Here is a 24,744-nt window from a genome sequence, read left to right on the forward strand (position 1 = left end):
GGCCTCTGACCAGTTTTCCCACCTACCACAGTGGGCACCAGCTGAAGATCGCACTGCAAATTCACACCAGCGTCAAATCAATTTCTGGGCCTCTTTCTATATTCATAGAAATCATAGAAATCATAGAAACCCTACAGTACAGAAAGAGACCATTCGGCCCATCGAGTCTGCACCGACCACAATCCCATCCAGGCCCTACTCCCATATCCCTACATATTTACCTACTAATCCCTCTAACCTACGCATCTCAGGACACTAAGGGCAATTTTTAGCATGGCCAATCAACCTAACCCACACATCTTTGGACTGTGGGAGGAAACCGGGGCACCCGGAGGAAACCCATGCAGACACGAGGAGAATGTGCAAACTCCACACAGACAGTGACCCAAGCCGGGAATCGAACCCAGGTCCCTGGAGCTGTGAAGCAGCAGTGCTAACCACTGTGCTACCAGCCAGACATCAACCACACTGCGGGGATTGGGAGAACTTTGCCCATGAGATTTGAACATGCCCCATATTAATAAGCTGTGTTCTTTGCGTAGATAGCCATGGCACTTAATTCACACATTATGGCCTGAATTTTCCAGCCGTTCACACTGATGGGATTCTCGGAACCGAACCTGATTACTCGGCGCACTCGTGATCTTATTGGCTCGCCACGCCCATCGGCCAGCAATGCGCAATGGTAAGATCACTCCTCCCCCACCTGTGTTTCATACTCAACTACCTTAACGCAGTTTTGTAAAGTACCTTTTAAACTGTGCTACAAAAAATAATTACCTGATTCAGTATCATTGGTCTAAACAATGTATTTCAAATTGCTCACTCTTTCTTTCTCTTTTCAGGGTTATTTTCTCAAAAATAGTCATCCCAACATGCCCCCTTCCCCGATCACCTCCACCCTCAACATACAACCAACCCACCCCCACCCCACCCTCCCGGTATGCAGCTGTTCAAACACACACAGTAGATTCAATGGTCTGTGATTCCCATGAGTTTGAAATTATTACCGTTCATTAGGGATAAAACATTCCACACATAACTTAGACTTGGCAATTATTTTTTTATAAAGTGCCCTTCACACATTTTCATACTCAAGCATTGCATGGATTCTGATTTGAACTTCAAACTTTCGAGATGATCCCTTTACCAATATCTCCAAAACTATACCAATATGTATGCCGCATGCAAGCTGTGAGTATATGTTGAAGAATATTTTGGTGTTCAGCAATTTTTCTTCACAGTAATAATCAAACTGATTAAGATTACAAGAGCAGGAAGATGACACTATATAGTGATGATCCCCATAGAGAGCGATAACTCTCTTGTTGGGTAAAAGAAAGACTTTTACTGTAACAATCAGACTAACAGTACATTTGACAAAACACTATTTTTGTACACAACCTATATTTTAAACTACAGAATTTAACTCTCCCCATTAACTTCTAACCCAACCAAAAATTTACTTCACAGGTATACTGGCCCTTAGTAGTCACTTGATTTTCCCGGAACTAGTGCAAAGTGATTTGTGGCAAAGGTTTACTCCTGTTCTTTTCCTTTCCTAGCCTGGAAGCTTTTAACCCTAGAACTAGCTTTCACAGTGAGGGAATTCCGAATGGTTCTCTCTCTCTCTCTCAAACACAAGTTAGATGAATTTTCCAGCCTCTTTTCAAATCTTCACGAATTTGGTCTTTTCAAGTGAGCTTCCACCCATATTCCCACACGGTAAGCCATAGTGACCTCTGGCCTCTAATTGCTCCTTCTCTCCAAAGAAAATGAAGAGCGGTTCCTGTGGAAACTTGTGCGCAACTTTTGGTATTACAATTCCATCCACAACATCCATTACTACACTTAAGTCCTGACTTTTATTTTTAATTATACAAGACTTGACCATCTGTGATTGGGACATGCTTTCAGGCAAGTTTAGTCCTAGAACAAAGTACAAAGAACAAAGAAAAGTACAGCACAGGAACAGACCATTCAGCCCTCCAAGCCTGTGCCGATCATGATGCCCTAAACTAAAACCGTATGCACTTAGAGTCCGTATCCTTCCATTCCCATCCTATTCATGTACTTGTCTAGTTGCCCCTTAAATGCCACCATCGTATCTGCTCCCACCACCTCCCCGGGCAGTGTGTTCCAGACATTCACCACCCTCTACGTAAAAAACTTGCCCCGCACATCTTCTCGAAACTTTTCCTTAAACCTATGTCCCCTGGTACTTGACTTTTCTGCCCGAGGACTTATCTAGGCTCTAAGAATATCAAAACTGCCTTATTCCGCAATGTGTGCCTATATTTGCTGTAGGGCAGATTATTTCAATATTTAAAATAAATATTTTTTCAAAGAAAACCTCTGAATATGCATTACAAACCAGGTTATTGTGCTCTACAACTGAAATGACATGAAAGTCACTTTATCAGGAAAATGACCCCTAGTTAAGGATCAAACTCTAATATAACATGTCACATAAAGTGAGACACAACAGCATGTCCCATAGTCATTGAGAAAGGACAGGTTGGACCCGGCTCACAAAAGATCAAAGCAAAAACGAGACTGTTGCATGGACAACTTCCAAATTTCAATTTTGTAATAATAGCAAACATTTTCCCACATTCTTTTGCCATTTGATGTCCTGCTTTAATCTGGAGGCAAAATAAAATATTCAACTGTTGTATCAATCATCCATCTCAAGAATGCTATTATTGGGAGTCATCCACCAGATGTCAGATGTAGGAGTGTTAACTTGTGAGTTTAACTAGTGGTCACTTAATTTCTGCCATTATAGCACCAGTTTTCCTCACTGTACTATATCCATTGTATTTAGAATCTCCACACTGGTCTCTTCAAGGTGGTGACAGAGTGTCTTGTATCAGTTGCAAACAGTTGTACTTACTTTATATCTGTGCTTTTGGTTTATATTTTTATATGATATAAAGTGTTTGCTTTAAGTCAGCTTTTATACCTGTTTTGTCGAGTTACAACACATGCAGCAAATGTCTACCATTAGAATTGTATAGAGATGTTTATCATTGTCCAATCGTCAGGGGTAATCCTTGATTTTGGCCCAGCACCGTGATCCCAGACAGTAACTTTTCCCCTAAACTCATGAGTAAGAAATAGGACAAAAACAGAAAAATGATGGAAAATCTCAGCAGGTCTGACGGCATCTGTGGAGAGAGAATAGAGCTAACGTTTCGAGTCCAGATGACCCTTCATCAGAGCTGAGCTCAGTTCTGATGAAGGGTCATCTAGACTCGAAACATTGGCTCCATTCTGTCCCCACAGATGCCGTCAGACCTGCTGAGATTTTCCAGCATTTTTCTGTTTTTGTTTCAGAATCCAACATCTGCAGTATTTTGCTTTTATCTTATGCAAGAAATAGGAGCAGGACTATTAGCGGAAAATATTAATAGCTGGAATTAACCTGTTTAGTGAGCCACAGATGGATAGCTTTTTGTGTGGAGATAATACTCGATGGAATGTACATTAACAATTCTGAAATTTGTCTTCAAATTTCCACATTGTTTCTCTATTTCTTCACCTTATATTCTGATTTTCTCATCTACTGTACCTATACTCATATTCAAATGGCTTCCTTGTGTGTTGTAACCATCCTATGATTCTACCTCCCCCTCCATATTTATGTGATTGGTATTATTTACATTGAAGACTCTGGTTTTGTACTGAAGAACTCAGTTTGAAACCGAAACACATCAAAGGCTACCTTGAGGCTGAAGTTAGAACTTTGTTGAATTTAGGAAAGCAGAGTGTCAAAGGACAACCTGAGACATGCAACAGATGGCTCGCGTAATCAGCATAATCAATGACCCCACACACCCCAGGCATACTCTCTTCCACCTTCTTCCATTAGGATAAAGATACAAAAGTCTGAGGTCACGTACCAACCGACTCAAAAACAGCTTCTTTCCTGCTGCCATCAGACTTTTGAATGGACCTACCTCACACTGAGTTGATCTTTCTCTACACCCTAGCTATGACTGTAACATTACATTCTGCACTCTCTCCTTTCCTTCCCTATGTACGGTCTGTTTTGTCTGTATAGCGTGCAAGAAACAATATTTTTCACTGTATACTAATACATGTGACAATAATAAATCAAAACAAATCAAATCGTGGGGTTGGGGAAGTGGAGATCGTGAGGGGGGGAATATTCTCCATATCAATACTGCTACCCTTCCTTCTTTCTTTGTTTACTTATCTTTTCTGAACACCTTGTACTCAAGATTCTTTAGTCCTGGGTCCTGCCCATTTTAAACCAGGTCTCCATTATCACCACAACATCATATTCCTATGTGGCTACCTGTGCCTGCACCTATCCAACCTTATTTACTTTGATTTGTGTGTTTACATACACTCCCTCTTAGCCTGGCGCCACCAGCACCTTTCTTTTCTTATTCTAAGTACGATCTGTCTCTCTTAATCCTTCATGCCCTTTTTCCTCCTTTATAATGCTACATTTTGGTGCCTGTCCACCTGCCAAATTAATTAAATCTCTCCCCAACAGCACGTGCAAACCACCCAGTGAGCATATTTGTCCCAGTTGCGTACAAGTACAACCCATCTAGCCCTGTACAGGTCTCACCACCTCCAAAACTGATCAAAGTCCCAGGAATCAAAACCCCTTCCTCCTGTACCATCCCTCTACCTGACAAAGGGTCATCCAGACTCAAAATGTTGTATATATTTTCTCTCCATGGATGCTGTCAGACCTGCTGAGATTTTCCAGCATTTTCTGTTTTTGTTCCAGTTAGTTTACTATCCTTGTGTTATATTATTATTACTTCAATATCAGATTTCAAACATAATAGAGGTCTTAACTCAACAGGAGCAAAATGATTGAAGGCCAGACAATCTATACTGGATACTGGATGATAGAATTAGGAAGCCAAGTACAATTTATTCCTAGATTTGTATGGTAACAGTGTGAAAAGCTAATAAGGAAACCCATGGTAATTGTCAACCACCAACTTGCCGAATTCTAAAGTCATGATGTGGAGATGTCGGCGTTGGACTGGGGTGGGCTCAGTAAGTAGTCTCACAACACCAGGTTAAAGTCCAACAGGTTTATTTGGAATCATGAGCTTTTGGAGCACTGCCCCATCATCAGGTGAGCGCTCATCTAATGAAGGAGCAGCGCCCCGAAAGCGCGTGATTCCAAATAAACCTACTGGACTTTAACCTGGTGTTGTGAGACTTCTTACTGAACTCTAAAGTGAAAGTGCAAAGAGCAGCTAAAACCATGGATGGCTGTTCATGGACGCAACATAAAAGCGCAAAATAGGAATGAGGATTTTGGCTGAAGTAAGCAGATATTTGTGAATAAAAGACCTGCTAAAAATAATGTACAACTATGTCCGCTGTTTAACTTTGAGGTTGAAATGACCATCTATCTGCCACAGTTAATTTTATAGTTTATTTAATCTGCTGCCAGTTGTTCTCAATAAAAAACGTCAATTATTGATGATGTCCATTTGTGCACCTGGTTTACATTTTGTAATACCTGTCAGGCTAACAGAGCACCCAGGGTTAGTTTCACACAAATTATGGCTGTTTGAATGCAATAAAGTCATTGAGCTCAATGTAATTTAATGCATACCAGTGTAATCACATCAAAGGCAGTACCAGGAATTGAAAATGTCCTAATACTGTTCATCCGTGATGCAAATCAATGGGTAGGTTAGATGCAAGTCATTTTGAATTAATGCTTCTGGTGCACATCAATTTTACAGTACTGTATAATTTTCAGTAAATCACCAGAATGGAATGTACGGGGGCACTACTGGTACTTTAAGGGACACTTCTCCCCGAATCATTTACACTTGAAGGTACAAAAAGAACAACGAGAAAAAATCATTGGCTGCATTCATGCTCATAATAGACTGCTCTTAGTTAATTCCTCTCCAATCTAAAAACAAGTGCATCTCCTGCCGTGGCTTCTCTTTGGTTTCCCACGCTGTCACCTCCAGAGGCCACCAAAGTTATATGTTTCACTCTTTCCGCTTCTTCACCTGCATGCTGTTCTTTTGAGTATAGCGGTTATTGTCAAAGTACATATTTGGGGGTGTTATCTGAGGCGTGTTCCCCTGACAATTGGGGAGACGATGGCCTAGTGGCATTAACACTAGATTGTTAATCCAGAAACTCAGCTAATGTTCTGGGGACCCGGGTTCAAATCCCACCACGGCAGATGGTGGAATTTGAATTCAATGAAAAAAATATCTGGAATTGAGATTCTGTTGTTGATTGTTGGAAAAACCCATCTGGTTCACTCATGTCCTTTAGGGAAGGAAATTTGCCATCTTTACCTGGTGTGGCCTACATGTGACTCCAGAGCCACAGCAATGTGGTTGACTTTCAACTGCCCACGGAAATGGCCGAGCAAGCCATTCAGTTCAAGGGCACCTGGGGATGGGCAATAAGTGCTGGCCACTCAGCGAAGTCCATTTTCCAAGAATGAATTTTTAAAAAGGTACTGGGTGCATTTTGAAGCATTTTACACTGGACTGTATTACATTCATTCATCATAATTGGAGAAGTTCCACAAAGCCCCAAATTCTGCATTATGGACTAGGCAACTGAGAATGTTTGCTTGCAAAGATAAAAGGCAAATTCAAAGACATCGAAGGATTGATTTTTAGTGCAGCTGAATGATGAGCATGCAATGCTACTGTGGATGGATTGCAGGATGGATGAGACTTTGCTTCTTACTTCCTCTGATTCTAAAGACGGTAAGCTCAAGAAACGTGGAAGTCAATCTAGAAGGTGAGCAAGAAACTGAAAAAGGCAGTCAGAACTCCACAAATTCGACAGCGAAAGCGGTGAAGATTGTAAGGCCTGAAGTGTGTGAAAACAAGACATTAAGAAAGATCCAATACATTTTCAATTGTATTGGAGGAAAGAATAATTAATGTAAGAAAAGATCGAAGGGAACATTTCAAATACTGAAGGCACAAAGTTGGTGTTGTGTTTCTATGGTGATGGTGGCAGGTGTGGAGGTGGGTTGGGGCGGGGCAGAAGGAGCAGTGTCGTCTGGGTTATGTTCCGCATAAAAAGAACAATTTTACATTCAAGGTTATGCATTTACCATAGAAATCATAGAAACTATAGAAAACCATTTACGTTCACCTTTTCCTCCTAATTGAATTTTTAACATATAATAACATAAAATAAAGCAATGTTAGATTTGCAATAGGTTAAGCAGACCAATGTTTCCTCAGAAATGACTTCAGCTATTATTTGACCAAATTGACCTCTCCCACTCCAACTCACTGAGAACTGGCAATACTAGAGCAACTGCTCTGTACACACTGTGTTAATCACTGAGAACTGGCAATACTAGAGCAACTGCTCTGTACACACTATGTAAATCACTGAGAACTGGCAGGCAGATAACTGGCTTTAGCAGATTACCTGCTCAATATATACCCTTCCTATTGACTCCAAGTGATAATTTGGGTGAGGAGTACCCAGAAGACCAATCTGCTACCGCCAGTTCTCCACCCAACAGTGAAAGTTAAAGCTTGCCCCAATCCTTCTTCCTTCAACCGTCCCAATTCATTCTGGCACTCCATGCCTGCCCCTCCTCCTGGGCTCCAGGGTTGGGCCTCCTTATCAGGCAGCCTGTGGTCCACGGAGAGCCCTGACATAAAAGGTTGCCCCCAAGGAACACCCAGCCTTCCTTCACCAACCTTCTTCCTACCCTCCAGCCCCTAACTGAGGCCTGCCTGACTTGCCCTAGTGGCCCCAGTCACCTAGTTGAAAAGGCAACATCCACCGAGGCATCCTCTGAGCTAGGTGCAGTCCCAGCCATGGCCATCATTCTGGGTGGCGCTGTTGAGACCCTAGCCCTAATGAAGAACTCCTCCTGGAGATGGGCTTTCATTCCTCAAAGAGGGAGGAGCCCTGATGAAAACTAATTACGTATTGGGTGGACTTAACATATGGCAGGGTCCCTCAAAAGACCAAGGTGATGTTGCCTTGGATTTTGGGTCCATTATCAGGGCCACCACAGCCCTGACTAAATTCAACACAATCTGATGAATTAGCTTAAAGTTCATCACACTCATTCTCCAGCCGATAAAAGTAATACAGTTCTATCATCTCAGAAAGTAGTCTTATGGAAATTTAGCAACAGATATAATGTGAAAAAACATAGAAAACATAGAAACATAGAAGATAGGAGCAGGTGGAGGCCATTTGGCCCTTCGAGCCTGCTCCGCCATTCATCACAATCATGGCTGATCGCCCAACTCAATAGCTTAATCTTGCTTTCTCCCCATAACCTTTGATCCCATTCGCCCCGAGTGTTATTTCCAGCCGCCTCTTGAATACATTCAATGTTTTGTCATCAAATACTTCCTGTGGTAATGAATTCCACAGGCTCACCACTCTTTGGGTGAAGAAATGTCTCCTCATCTCCGTCCGAAATGGTCTACCCCGAATCCTCAGACTGTGACCCCTGGTCCTGGACTCCCAGATACAAAAACATTGAATTGGGATAGACAGACATAAATAAATGGCTTTATGGACAGTTGCCCTCCTTGCCAAGTCTCTCAGGCCCATGGATAATCTTGTTGTAAATACCTGCTAGAAGGCCTGAAGGCCCAACTATAATGAATGTGAGAAATTAAGAATCTGGAATCTCTTGATGACCATGAGATCATTGTCAATTATTGGAAAAACCCATCTGGTTCACTAATGTCCTTTAGGGAAGGAAATCTGTCATCCTTACCTGGTCTGGCCTACAAGTAACTGCAGAGCCACAGCAATGTGGTTGTCTCTTAATTGCCCTCTGAACAAGGGCAACTAGGGATGGGCAACAAATGCTGGCCAGCCTGCGACGCCCAAGAAAAACGTATTCTAATGATAAAAACTTCCGTAACTCTTTAGTGAGAGACAGTGAAGCAAATTTTATCCTTCTATCTCATCAATGAATGTAGAATCATGACTCGACTAAGCTGACATTTCTGAGATGTGTTCCCCAGTACTTGATACACTGCTTTGGCGACATTAAAGATGAAGATTTACCACTGTGATTCTTTATTTTGCGCAGGACTCCTACTCAAATTAACTGAAAACTACCAGTTTGCACAGAAAGCTATTTGACAAGATCAAAACTGACAACAATGGTATAAAGCAAACAATTGTTGTAAAGTACTGCAAATAAGCTGCAAGTAGAGAAAATAAAGAATTTAGTGTAACATTTTTTAAAAATTCATTCGTGGGACATGGGCGTCGCTGGCTGGCCAGCATTTATTGCCCATCCCTAATTGTCCTTGAGAAGGTGGTGGTGAGCTGCCTTCTTGAATCGCTGCAGTCCATGTTCTGTGGGTTGACCCACAATGCCATTAGGGAGGGAATTCCATGGAATTCTATGTGGTATGAATATTACAAGAATCAATAAGCAAGTTACCATTACAGACATATTGAGCAGTAAGTAACCAAACATGAAATAAAGATGGTTTGATTCGAGTGAGCTCACTACTCTTTGGAGAGTGATTAAGAGCCAAAGGCATCTATTTGTGTCCCAGTTGTATCATATTGAGGCTGGAGTTTTTCAAATTGTTCAAAATGGACAGCTGGATTGTACTGCTTGTCCATTCCACTGTCAAATTGGCAAATGTAGAACTCCACACCAGTGTTCCTTAAAACTGTATTCTGCATTGGGATTCAGTTGCTAGTGAAATTTACAACGTTAGAATAGCATCTCAGGAGGGTTAAGTGTGACTCCATCCAAAATGATGCAAAGGATGAGGCAATGGGTACACTGAGGTCAAATTAATTCACTGTATTCAATATCGATTTGACTCGACTGATTGTGTTGGTTAGCTCAGATGGCTAGAGTATAGTGCAGAATAATGCCAACAATGCAGGCTCAATCCCCATACTACTTGCAGTAGTTCATAAAGGCCACACTCGGTGCTTACTCCATGCTTGCTTGTGGAGTGGTGCCCCTTGAGCTATATAACCACATTTCTCCCTCTCTCTCTCCATAAAATCATAGAATCACTACAGTGCAGGAGGAAGCCGTTCAGCCCATCGAATCAGCACTAACTCTCCAAAAGGGCATCCCACTCTGATCCACAAACCACCCCCCCCAATCCCACTCCACCCCAACCCCGCCATATCCCCGTAACCACTTGCATATATCATGGCCAATCCATCTAACCTGCATATCTTTGGAGCGTGGAAGGAAACCAGAGCACCAGGAGGAAACCCACGCAGACATGTGGACAACATGCAATCTCCATGCAGACAGTCACCCAAGGCCGGAATTGAACCTGGGTCCCTGGCCCTATCAGGCAGCAGTGCATTAGGCACTGTGCCAAGGTGCCACCATGTCAAATGGAGAGAGAGAGAGAGAGAGAGATATGTCTTTGGTTCCTCATGGACTATAGCTAATTATCTATTGATTAATGAAAATTGGAATCGTAGAGAAAGCTGATTTCTTCAGAGTTAGTTCTCTCTTCCATTATCTTGGTGTGCTCCACTTGTCACAGCAGGCAGGAGACCAAGATTTGAGCTCTGACGAAAGGTCACCCAGACTCGAATCGTTGGCTCTATTCTCTCTCCACAGATGCTGTCAGACCTGCTGAGATTTTCCAGCATTTTCTGGTTTTGTTTCAGGTTCTAACATCCGCAGCCATTTGCTTTGATTTCAAAATTATTTTCCCCCCCCTTAGGGCAGCACAGTGGCACAGTGGTTAGCACTGCTGCTTCACCACGCCAGGGACCTGGTTCAATTCCCAGCTTGGGTCACTGTCTGTGTGGAGTTTGCACGTTCTCCCCGTGTCTGCGTGGGTTTCCTCTGAGCAATCTGTTTCCTCCCACATTCTGAAAGATGTGCTGGTTCGGTGCATTGACCCGAACAGGCGCCGAAATGTGGCGACTAGGGGAATTTCACAGTAACTTCATTGCAGTGTTAATGTAAGCCTTACTTGTGACTAATAAATAAACTTTAGATATCTTTCCCAGTCCACATGTTACTTCTTAGTAGGGAGCCAATCAAACCAGGTATTCTTGAGTCAAAGAAAGAATTGTTTATTAGTTATTAAAACCTGCGGAAAAAAAACAAAAGATGTGACGACATTCAAACACACAGCTATCAGAAGTAAGAAAGTTAGAGACCAAATAAAAGAGAAAAGAATATATGAGTAAGTACTTTACTTGTCTGCGACTCATAGATTGTGGAATTTCTGATAGAGTTCTGGAGTTAACTTTGCCAGATTTCTACTCTGTTGAAGTCACACTTTTTGCTTCCAGAGAGAGGGAGAGACGTTACTGCTTTCTTCCTGCAGTCTTTTCAGATGACAGTCTTGTTTCTTTTCCTCCTGCTTGTTCTCATTATCTCGACTTGTCAGAGCCATTGTTAAACTAATTTCTCTAGATTCCTGGAGGGGAATTCAATTAGTGTGTCTCACACCCATTGATGTGGTTATCCCAGTATTTTTTCTCTTATACAAAAACTCTTTAACACATTTTTGAGATATAAATCCACAGGAGATGGGGTGATTTCGACAGGGGGATTGGGTGGATATAACTAACAAGTCCCATTGTCTTCACAGAATTATAATGGATAAGAATCCAATACTTTGCATTTTTTACGCCCTTCTTTCAAAAGTCCCTGTTTAGTGGGCCTTGACATCCATGCCAGCTGTGAAACTTGATATAACAAGTCTGCAATTCAACTCATATGGACTTTCCAGAGAAATTGTCAACTTTACAGTGTCAACTGTAAATCAAGTGACTCATGGCAGCCATCTTTTGATCTTTACTTGTATTTTAAAGAAACTCTTTAAACAGTTCAATATGTCTTTACCTGGCTGCTGAAATAGATCCCACTCAGTCACCATCTCCATCATTGTGACACGGTGCATATTGGATATACCAGGCCGTTTTAAATCATGTGTATCATCTCAGTACAGCATCAATTAAGATTGAATGTGATACTTGTGGGTGTGTTGAGAATGCATGAATGATGAATTGGAAATGATGAGAAGATAGTAGCTCCATTTAATACGGTGCACACCGAAACCCAAGGTTGAAAATTTTTATTCTAATCTGTATTCAGAATGACTTTTAACCTGGATTTTAGCCTGGAAATGGGCTCAGAGCAAGGAGGTTGTAGTGAGATCAGGAGACCCAGAAGAACAGGATCTTTGGTATACAGGCCTCACTGACAAAGCCCCGTTGTTATTGCCCATCCCCAATTATCCTTGAAATGGTGATGGAGAGCTGCCCTCTTGAACCACTGCAGTCCATGTGGTGTAGGTACACCTACAGGGCTATTAGGAAGGAAGTTTCTGGATTATAACCCAGCAATGATGAAGGGGAGGCATTATTTTTCTGAGTCAGGATGGTGCAGGAGTTGGAAATAAAGTACTCTACTGCCAATTTTCTCCTAGATGGTAGCAGTTGTGGATTTGAAAAGTGCCATTAATGGAGCCTTGGTAAGTAGCTGTAGTGTATCTTGTTGATGGTGCACACTGCATGAGCGGTGGTGGCGGTAGAATAATTTAATATTTAAGGTTCTGGAGGAGATACCAAACAAGCAGGCCACTTTGTCCTGGAGAGTTCCAAATACTCATGACCCTCTGAAAAAAAAAAGAAATTCTCCTCAGCTCCGTTTTAAATGGGAGACCCCTAATGTTTAAAGTGTCTCCTCGAGTTCAAGTCTCTCTCACAAAGGGAAACGTCCTTTCAGCATCCGCTCTGTCATCTTATATGTTTCAGTAAGGTCACCTCTCATTCTTCCAAACTCCAATGGCGCCCACTCTCTGCTTATAAGATAATTATAAGGTGATGTTAGTGTACCTTTAAGGAAGTTTTTTTTAAAACATGATTTTTGCAGCTTTCACAGCTTCAGTGATGTCATTGTTGCCAGCTTAACTGGAAATGTCCTTTCATTGCTATTTAAGTGCTTAAATTGGGCTGTGTTTACTCTGGGATTAGTTTTATGATCCTGCACTGTTAGGAGGATGGTCATGTGTTTTTGGACAGTTTTTGTTTTCATTTTCAGTTTGGCGCTGCAGATTTGAGTTTTTCGTTTTAGAAGGAACAGCAAGCTAAAAAGAAGTGTATTCCCTCTCTCTCTGTTTCTTATTTCCTCTGGAAATTCTCTTGTTTTCCTGAAGGGTGAAATTCTACTGTTGTTGGGGCTGGACCAGAGTCCCTCTGGTGCTTTGGGAAGCTGACATGTCTTCAAATTGTTCGGAGTGAATCCAGAGAACTGCAGTCTTCAACCAAAGGACTCAATTTCCCTTATCACGTGAGCAGTAGATTTTGCTATATTGAACCTGTTTAAAGGGTTCTGTCTATGGCAAGGGTTTTGGTTTGATTTGAACATATTGGATATCATTGTTAAGGGTTATACATTATAGTAGTTGCTTTGTTTCTTGTTTGTAATTGATAAAGTTTCTTGCTAATTTTCTTACTGTACATGTTAACTATATTCTTAAATAAACTTTTTTTGATTAAAGCTCCCTAGTGGGTCTTTTGAATCACAGCTGAAGTGGAACATATCATGCTTATCCTAGCCAAATTCAAGGTGCAAAACTTATGATTCAGACAGGTTCCATAAAATATTTTGAAGTTTCTAACCTGAATCATAACACTCCACTTCCCCCGGATCCCAGCTATCAACTGAGTGAACCTTCTCTGAACTGTTCCTAAAGCATTTATATCCTTTCTTAAATAAGGAGACCAAATTGGAAGTAACAATCCACAATATGCTTTTAATATTTTCGGAATGAAAAACACTCAATATTCTGCAATCAACTTGCTTTAAGAAAATACTTCAGAAAATTATGGCCAACCTATTTTTATTGGTACTGGCATTTAATTGATTTAAATCATGGCAGTATTGTTTTCAGGTGGGATTGTGGTTGATAGACCAGCTTTAACATTTGGCAGTAATACTTACCACCAGAATTATGAAGAGGAAATGAAACCAATAACTGGGGAGAAGGGGGAGCTTGTCAGAACATTTTTAAACATAAATACCAGCAATAAATACCTGTGGTTTTAGGGTCAACCTCAATGTAGCCTTTGTATCACCAGTGCACTACAGAGCTATGCACAGTAGATCCTGTTCAAATCTCTCAGGCTGCATTCGTCACTGAGTAAGGAAAAGATCATTTGCTGTCCAGACCTGCCAGTTATTTGCAGTGAAACTTGTTGATTGGGAAAGTGTGTCATTCTAAAAGGTAAAAACTCTGGCCAGCAATAATGCTTTCATCACATTGTAACTGGAGGCTGGAAAATAACAAGGTCACTGATTCCTTCGGCTCGCTGCTCAATTTGCACATCATGTACTTCTTACATGCATGGTTATACACCGGTTCTGCTGACGCTTGTGCACCACGGATCACGGTGGTTAGCACTGCTGCCTCACAACTCCTGAGACCCGGGTTCGATTCCCGGCTTGGGTCGCTGTCTGTGTGGAGTTTGCACATTCTCCCCGTGTCTGCGTGGGTTTCCTTTGGGTGCTCCGGTTTCCTCCCACAGTCCAAAAGATGTGCGGGTTAGATGGATTGGGTGGCTGTATGGAGTTTGCATGTTCCCCCCGAGTCTGCATGGGTTTCCGCCAGGTGCTCCGGTTTCCTCTCAATGATGTGCAGGTTAGGTGGATTAGTCATGGTGTGTGGGGATGGGGGGAGGGGGTGAGGGGTGAGCCTGGGTAAAATTTGAACTTTATTTATTAGTGTCACAAGTAGGCTTACATTAACAGTGCAATTAAGTTACTGTGAAGATCCCATAGTCACTCCAATCTAGAGCCTGTTTGCGTACACTGAAGGAGAATTTAGCATGGCCAATGCACCTAACTAGCACATCTTTTGGACTGTGGGAGGAAGCCGGAGCACCAGAGGAAACCCACACAGACACGGGGAGAACATGCAGACTCCGCACAGACAGCGACCCAAGCCGGAAATTGAACCCGGGTCGCTCGTGCTATGAGGCAGCAATGCTAACCACTGTGCCACCATGCCGTCCATTGGATGTTCTTTTGGAGAGTCGGTGCAGACGTGATGGGCCGAATGGTCTCTTTCTGCACTGGAGGGATTCTATGATAACGTAATCTCGGATCCTAAAAATGTAGTATCAAAAAGGACTTGATAGGGCAGAGCGTTCCCATATATAGTCCAGCATCAGCAAGGGATTCCTCAGTAACCTGTCATTTTTATATACCATTTCATTGCCAGTTAAAGGGATGCTTTCAAATATTACTTGCCCGAGGAATTCATGCAGGAGGAAATCAAGGATTTAAAGCTCTGCCAGAGATGAACTGCCCAGACTGTTGTTGAAATTCAGTCTCCAAGATACAAGGCGGAATTTTATCGGCATGTCCACCTGAGGTTCATATAATCTCGCCCATGGCCAACGGAGAATCGGGGCGGGCGTTCCGGTAAAATTCCGACCACTATTCGAATGTTTTTGTGATTATATGTGTCTGTGCACTAGGAAGTCAAGTCATAATGGGAGATATCTGAAGTATAAATAGATGGCTGTTCAACAAAATGGCCACAAACCTTTGACTCTTTTACTTTTGCGGGTGCAGAGAGGCTGAATGAAGCAGGAGACTGTTGTGGCCCAATATCAACCCACATTCACCAGTCACGATCCCCTCCCGTCCTGACCCTGTCGGTCTGTGCCCCCACCAAGACCAGCTCCCTCCCCACTTTCCCAGGCCTAGCCTGCTAGTCTGTGCCTCCCAGAAACCTGCTCCAACCCCTCCTTCCCCTGGCCTGACCGGCAAAGAAAATTCGCTTTGCCTCAATAGCCATTTACACAGCTTGAACAGAACATGCTACATTTCCCGTATGCTGAGTGCCAGTTCCCACAGGCAGCCTGCTGTCCCGCCAGGGAACTCACCAGGGCTATTTTGTTAGGAAGGAACTTTGGAGTTCTAGCGAACAGCAAGTGTGCTTTGCGAGGCAGTGAGGCATCGACAGCAAACCGTTTCTGTCACCAAATTGTCGAGAATGCAATATTTCCACTTTGCATCAGAAAAGTTTAACAGTGAATGTTTTACTAAATACAAATCACAATGATCTGATCTGGCAAGTACCAGGCTAGGTGTGACTTGGCTCAAACTCACAGGAAAAGCCCAGAGGTCTTTCAGGCTGACTGAATTACTTCTGAAAGAAATATGTTCACAAAAGCACATTTGAAAATATAAATATCAATCCTCATACATTCCTTGGTACCCTGAAGTGATATAAACTAATACTGTCAAATGTCTCTCTACGGGTCCATGGTCGGATTTGCACTGGGCTTTTTAGAACCCACCTTAGCATGAAAGGGTCTCTTTGAATAGATATCTGACACCACAAGGCTTTCGTGCAATCAACTGTGAATTATGCAGGTACTGCATTTATGTCCATCTAAACAGCTTGGTCACTGGATATCCGGCGAGGTCAGCTTCATGCCCTTTTCAGCTGATTGTAATATTTAAATTAAATTCAAAATAGAATTTAAATATTATTAGTGAACCCAGGGCGCTATTGTCTGGGTTCACTTGCCTTCGTGGCCGCGCTGGTGAAGGTTCTCACCGGCGAGGATCACGGATGGTCCCCATCAACGGGGACCAGATGTGATGTCCTCACCGGGAGGGCAAAAGGAGTGCCCCTTGGGCAGTTCCAGGCTGGCACCATGGCATTGCCCATCAGGTACCCTGGCACTGCCAGCCTGGCACCATAGCAGTGCCCACTGGACACCAGCCATTGCCAAGGGGACAGGGCCTGATGGGGGCAGGGCCTATGGGGAAGGGGCTGATTGGGGGCAGGAATACGCTGCGTGCTCTGCAACAGTGATCAGGGGGAGATACACTGTACACTCTGAAACTGGCAATTGGCCAGTCCATGCACAGGGAGAGGGAGCTCGGCTGTGCAGCCCCGCAATAGTGGGGGTATAGGATGGCCCACGCAGGGGTTGGGGGGAACAATCAGGCTGATTGGTCACAATACCTGGGGGAGGGAGGCTTGGGGCGGGAGGAATCAGCCACAAAAGCAAGTGGTAGCTTGCGGTGGCAGTTACTGAGAAATCTCTGTATTCGATGAACACAAAGAACTGAGCATGCACAATGGCGCCCTCTGTTGCTATCTACTGGCTTTTAGGTCCTGGCCCTCCCCTTGCTGGTGGAAAAAAGATTTGGCTTTGAGTGAGGTAAGATTCCATTTTTAACTCGCCCTAAAAAATGCGTGATTCTCTCGCTCGTTTTCATGCTCATTTGGCACTTAGAATTTTTTTGGTAAGATCACCCCCTCCCCCCCACTGAGTTTTCCGCAGGGACAGGCAGCCGTTGGGAGCCGGGTAAAGCTGAATGGTTTCGGCCTGTCAGGAACAGGATCAGCAGTGCTCAAAGGTTTTATGGGACTTTAAAAAGTGAAAGTTTTGATGAGGATCCTTGCACAGCAACAAAATGTGAATAACACAACGTTTCCCTACCTTAAGCTGGGTTTCACCATGGCCAAGTCAAAGCAGCAGGTTTAGTCCCTTTATTGAAATCATCCACAATGGAGCCCACAGCAATTGCTGTCGATTCGAACCAGAACATGACCCATTTCACATGGTGTTCCATCTTCATTCCAACACTTGCCCCTCCAGCCACTCTTGATCCCTCACTGTTTCTGCCTCAATGGGAATACCGATCAGTTCCTGGTTTGTGTTGATGAAAATAAACCTGCTTCTTGATTTTTATCTTCCGCTGCAAAAACTCTGAATCCCTGGACGGGATTTTCCAGCCTCGCTTGTCCGGAAACGGAAAAATCCCGCCCAAAGTCAACAGACCTTCCCACGCTCCGCACCTCGCCCACTCCGACTCCCGTGGAATTCCCGTGGCTGGTAAAATTCCGGTCCATGTGTCTCAACCTTTAAACCAGCCTATTTTTAATGCTTTGATAACTTTCGATGGGCAAAGTAACCGTAATTATCTATTTAGTTATTAGTGCCACAATTAACACTGAAATGAAGTTACTGTGAAAATCCCCGAGTCGCCACACTCCGGCGCCTATTCGGGTACACTGAGGGAGAATTTAGCATGGCCAATGCACCTAACCAGCATGTCTTTCGGACTGTGGGAGGAAACCGGAGCTACCGGAGGAAACCCACGCAGACACGGGGAGAACGTGCAAACTCCACACAGACAGTGACCCAAGCCAGGAATCAAATCCGGGTCCCTGGCGCTGTGAGGCAGAAGTGTTAACCACTGTGCTATCATACCGCTTGGTGGCAAATGCTTCAGCCTTGACTTTTGCACTGATGTGCTCATCTCGTGCTAATCATTGAAGATGGGAATGTTTGTGTTGTTAAATTGTCCACCACCTTTCATGACTGAATATGGCACTGAACTGATGCTTGAACTGACCCATTGGTGCAGGATCACTTAGCCGTGTTGCTTCCATTGTTCTGCTGTGTAAACATTGCTGTCGGTGGGAAGTCGCTGTGTTCCAAATAGTTTAAAGTATTAACGTTTATTTCAAGTTTAAGTGGGGCGGCACAGTGGCACAGTGGCACAGTGGTTAGCACTGCTGCCTCGCAACGCCAGGGACCCGGGTTCAATTCCCAGCTTGGGTCACTGTCTGTGTGGAGTTTGCACATCCTCCCTGTGTCTGTGTGGGTTTCCTCCGGGTGCTCCGGTTTCCTCCCACAATCCAAAGATGTGCGGGTTAGGTGGATTGGCCATGCTAAGTTGCCCCTTAATGTCAGGGGGACTAGCTAGGGTAAATGCATGGGGTTATGGGGATAGCACCTGGGTGGGATTGTGGTCGGGGCAGACGTGATGGGCCGAATGGCCTCCTTTTGCACTGTAGAATTCTATGGATTTATTTATTCATGTCACAAGCAGGCTTACATGAATACTGAAATGAAGTTACTGTGAAAAAACCCTTGTTGCAACACTCCGGTGTTTGTTCGGATACTCCGCTGCTGCATTTCCCACATTAACGCAGTGACTACACATCAAAATTACTTCACTGGCAGAAAAGTGGTTTGGAATATCTGGTGGTGATGAAAGACACTGCATAAGTGCAATTTCCTTTCAGCTATGATCTGGTTTTAAAAACTCAACTTCAACAGCCCAGGCTCGGACAGGCCGACGTCTTATTCATAGTTTCATTTTAAGAGGAAAGTTGGACATCAAGGTTGGAGCTGGTGAGAAAATCATGAAGTCGCATGTAGAAATGATATTATAATAAGACCTGCACTGGCCAACGGTGCAACATTGTGCAAGTTTGTGCCAGTTTCTTCATCATAAAATGCAGCGCAGGGCTTCACAAAATTGGAAATTGTAAGTCGAACAGAGAAACTAGGATTTATTGATTTGGAGATGTCGATGATGGAATGGGCTGGGCACAACAAGAAGTCTCACAACACCAGTAGAATTTATTGCATCAGTGTTTTCCGAATAAACAAGCAGAAAGATTGTAACCTTCTTACTATTATCTGTCTATTGGCCAGCCAATGATATAATCGAGCTATTATTGCAAAAAAACAGGATATTGCCAATTAAGCTCATAGAATGTCATTTATTTCTAGTAACTATGCAGAACTTTTTAAAAATCAGCCCATTCAGGACAATTGTTGCAGTGTTGCTCCAAAGGTCAAATATGTTTGAAGTTATTTAACTGAGTTGGAAAATATTGCAATACTCTGGAAAACTGCATGTTCCTGCAACCCTTTTCACTGATCAGTAATCGAAAGTCAATAGGTATTAATTTTTTTTAAGTCCGGCAAATTAGAGAGTGGATGCACAAAAGTGTTTCCGATCTGCAAGGATATTTTCTCCAGGTTTGCTTGCTCTCACTTTCCTTTATTCGCCAGTGATCATGCTTTCTTTAACTATTGGAGTACAATATTGCGGGCAGTACCAAGATTAATGCAGGGATCATCTCAGTGCAATATGAAGTTGTGAATCACAGAAAGATCAGGCATTTCTGAACTCAGGATCAAGACTTAATCAACTGACAGGATATATACCTTTGGAAATGCTAATGTCTGGTGTCAAGAAGTTGCTTTACTATCAAATCTAAAGAGGATTCTCCCTCCTGCCCCTGAGAGGTAGGTATGGATTGATGTCAGGAAATTGTATCTGGATATCTTCAAGCGGGCCCACGAGGGGCCTTGGAAATAATCATCCTCTCATTCGGTTCAAAGAACAGAAGGGGATATATTTTACAGAGGGACAGGCCAACTGTCTGTGGGGAGTTTGCGCATTCTCCCCGTCTCCGTGTGGGTTTCCTCCGGGTACTCTGGTTTCCTCCCACAGTCCGAAAGACGTGCTGGTTAGGTGCATTGGCCGTGCTAAATTCTTCCTCAGTGTACCCGAACAGGCACCGGAGTGTGGCATCTAGGGGCTTTTCACAGTAACTTCATTGCAGTGTTAGTGTAAACCTACTTGTGACACTAATAAATAAACTGAAATTGTTGGAAATATTGGGAGTGCAATATCTCAAACTGACAATAAGACAGGAGGCTTCCTTTTCAGATCGATTTTTGCGAGATGCAAGAAAAGTTTTTTATTGAGGTCAGCAAGTGGAATGTTCTATAATTGACAGTCACCGTAAAAATTATATATCAAATATCAGAACTTTGTAAAGGATGTAATTTGGAACAGGTTCAAGATAAGAAAGTCTCTGTGTGGAGCTTTCTAATCATATACTATTAAACTAACAGAAAGTACTCAAAGGAATGACACTGAAATAAGAAGAGAACATTCTGGAAATACACATTGGCCCAGATCTTCCAGTCTGCAGATCGTTGGGGACCAAATGTACGACCCTGCACTGACCTCTGAGGAGATGACCGGGAACTTTTGGTGGGCAATTCCCTTGCTCTCCAGAATCCTCCACAAATGTCTCCGACTGAGTTAGAGTCAGAGACTTCTGCCAGTTCCACTCTACTTAGCTGGGAAGTTACCCAGGAAAAATTAGAAAAATCCTGTTCTAACTCCTGGGTAACTACTGAACTGACTTCCCCTTCTCCACAATTACTCACACTGACTCCCCGACTCTGTTCTCTTCCCCTGACTACATCCCTTGACCCCCGACTATGCATATTGACCCCCTGACCATCCCCTCAACCTGACCCGACTCGCCCTCCAAATTATGTTAAACTAAATCCCAACCACCCGACTACCTCTCTCATTAACCCCACCCGACTAACCCCAGCTCACTTATCCACTCACCAACCTACCCACCTACCACTCTACCCACTTACCATTTTACCCAGTTGTCACCCTCCCATCTGCCACCCTCCCCACCAACCACTCTACCCACCTACTACTCTAACTACCTATCATCCTATTCATCTGTCACCATGACCCCTACTGCTGGCGTGTTCAGTCTTCATCACGCCACCATTCCCTCCCTCCCTCCCTCACCCAATGGAGTCCTCCAATAGACTGTACGCTTCACGTTTTTGGAGCTGAGCTCAGAAGACCCAACCAGAAATGCGGAGCTGCATTTGGGCACTAAAAACTACAGTCAGAGCACCAATGCAATGTTGACTTTGTGGATGATGTGGACCAATGAATCCATCAACATCAGAAACATAGAGCTGAATTTGCCACCAGTGGGATCTTCCTGTCCTGCCAATGACAATCCTCTGTGGTGGGTGTCCCCTGCAAAGAAAGCAAATGCTATTGACATCAGTCGGACAGTAAGATCCCATCACGCAGGGCGGGGGGAAATCTGGCCCATAGAAACTTAGAAAATAAGAGAAGTAGGCCACTTAGACCATCGAGTCTGTTCCATCATTCAATATGATTGTTGCTGATCCTCCAACTCAACACCACACTCCTGCACCCTCCCCATACCCCATGATGTATTCAGTGGCTTGGCCTCCTCAGCCTTCTGTGATAGAGAATTCCACAGGTTCACCACCCTCTGAGTGAAGAAGTTTCTCCTCATCTCCATCCTAAGTGACTTCCCCCTTATCCTGAGACTGTGACCCTCGGCCAGAGGAAACAACATCCCTACATCCTGTCTGTCCAAGCCTGTAAGACTTTTATACACTTAGATTCCCTTTCATTCTTCGAAATTCCAGTGAACACAGGCCCAGTTGACTCAGTCTCTCCTCCTACGACCACTCTGCCATCCCAGGAATCAGTCTGGTGAACCCTCATTGCACTCTCTCTATGGAAAGTATATGTTTCTTAGATAAAGAGACAAAAACTGCACACAATACTCCAGGTGTGGTCTCACCAAGGCCCTGGACAGCTACAGTAAGACATCAAAATCCTCTTGCAATGAAGGCCAACATACCATCTGCCTTCCTAACTGCTTGCTGTACCTGCATGCTTTCTTTCAGTGACTGGTGTACAAGGATACTCAGGCCCCTTTATAAAAAAGACGTTATCACCATTTAAATAATACTCTGCCATTCTGTTTCCCCATCCAAAGTGGATAACTTCACATTTGTCCACATTATATTGCATCTGCCATGTATTTGCCCACTCACTCAACCTTTTCTAAATCACCTTGAAACCTCTTAACATCCTCCTCGCCACTCACCTTCCCACCAAGTTGTGTGTCATCGGCAAACTCTGAACTATTACATTTGGTTCCCTCATCCAAATCATTAATGTACGTTGTGAATAGCTGGAGCCCAAAAATTGATCCCTGTGGGGCCCCATCATTCACTGCCTGCCACTTCGGAAAAGACTCATTCATTCTTACTCTGTGTCCTGTCCGCTAACCAATTTTCAATCCATGAAATAAAAGGTTTTTAGATCTTTTGTCAAGGTTATTTGCACAGAGTTAAAGTAGAACAAAGTATCTTGCAATGTATCAATGTATAATGTATCAACAATGCTTAAAATTCACCATGTCCCTTCCTGAAACTCTTATTAATCTGATTGCATTGGACTTGCTGTGGGCAGCTATCATCTCACCAGAATTACAGTAACTCATGAATTCTTGAAACATGCAAGTGATTGATCATAGCATAACAGAGAGTGTAACTAGAATATTCCATATCTTAAACTATTAGCAAATGTCATTTGGATGGCTGCTAATATTTATTAGCTTTAAGAAAACCAAAGCACAATTTATTATGTTATCTCCTTCATAGATAAAGAAAACGCAAGGATTTATAGATCTATTTATGCAATGCATTACCAGAGCTACCCTTCAAATTGTCTTAAATTACTGCAAAAGATGACAGATTTAGAAAATTCTTCCATCAGGAACTTTGATGCTGGAGATTCGAAATAAATATATCATCAACAAAATGAACAAGTTATTTGTGGTAGAGCCAAGTGCAACTCAGTGAATGCCGCCATCCCCCTTGACAAATACAGTGAACGTTTCAAGGACAAACGAGAAAAAGTAATGCAGATAAGAACAAATTTGTTCCCATTTTCAAACAGACAATACAAGGCCACAGGTCATTTGAAAGGCTTTCAGAACTACGCCTGATAAAGATTCGTGCAAATCCAAACACCCAGAGTAAAGACAGTCACGTTATGACCCATAGCATTCAGTCGGCAGGGTGGCACAGTAGTTAACACTGCTGCCTCACAGCGCCATGGACTGGGGTTCAATTCCCGGCTTGGGTCGCTGTTTGTGCAGAGTCTGCACGTTCTTCCAGTGTCTGTTTGGGTCTCATCCGGCTTCCTCCCACAGTCCAGAAGACATGCTGGTTAGATGCATTGGCCACGCTAAATTCACCCTTAGTGTACCCAAATAGGTGCCGGAGTGTGGTGACTAGGGGATTTTCACAGTAACTTCATTGCAGCATCAAAGTTCCTAATGGAAGAATTTTCTAAATCTGTCATGTTATGCAGTAATTTAAGACAATTTGAAGGGTATCTCTGGCAGTGCATTGCATAAATAGATCTATAAATCCTTGAGTTTTCTTTATCTGTGAAAGAGATCATAGATCATAGAAGATCATAGAAACCCTACAGTGCAGAAAGAGGCCATTTGGCCCATCGAGTCTGCACCGACCATAATCCCACCCAGGCCCTAGCCCCCATATCCCTATATATTTACCCACTAATCCGTCTAACCTACACATCTCGGGACACTAAGGGGCAATTTTAGCATGGCCAATCAACCTAACCCGCACATCTTTGGACTGTGGGAGGAAACCGGAGCACCCGGAGGAAACCCACGCAGACACGAGGAGAATGTGCAAACTCCACACAGACAGTGACCCAAGCCGGGAATCGAACCCGGGTCCCTGGAGCTGTGAAGCAGCAGTGCTAACCACTGTGCCACCGTGCCGCCCACAGATGATACAAGCCTACTGGTGACACTAATAAATAAACTTTAAACTTTAACTCTCAGCAATTAGAAAAATTAATGTGGTCAGAAGAAATATCTCTACCAAGCAACAAATGTAATTAAATTGAAGAACCCACCCAAAAGAATGTGCGGGATTCCGATGCATGGCCACTGTATTGACTTCAATGATGCCAATGAGGTTGGCCTCGTGGAGTATGAGCTCCCTGATTGAGGTCATAATTGCCTCTCAAATCAGGAAGTCTCGCCTGTATATAAATATGGGAGTGTCAGGTCCACTGACTCTCCGGATTCTGACTGAGTACCTGAAGTACTCTTGGAGTGGAATAGATTTTGTAAATAAAGGGAATCTGGTGAAAGGACACCGGCCTCTGAGGAGTTACTTTTTAATTCTTTCATGGGACATGGGCGTCGCTGGCTGGCCAGCATTTATTGTCCATCCCCAATCAGTCCCCCATAATTTATAACAATGAAACCT

This window comes from Mustelus asterias, chromosome 20, assembly GCF_964213995.1.
Source record: "Mustelus asterias chromosome 20, sMusAst1.hap1.1, whole genome shotgun sequence".
In the NCBI taxonomy this organism is placed as follows: domain Eukaryota; kingdom Metazoa; phylum Chordata; class Chondrichthyes; order Carcharhiniformes; family Triakidae; genus Mustelus; species Mustelus asterias.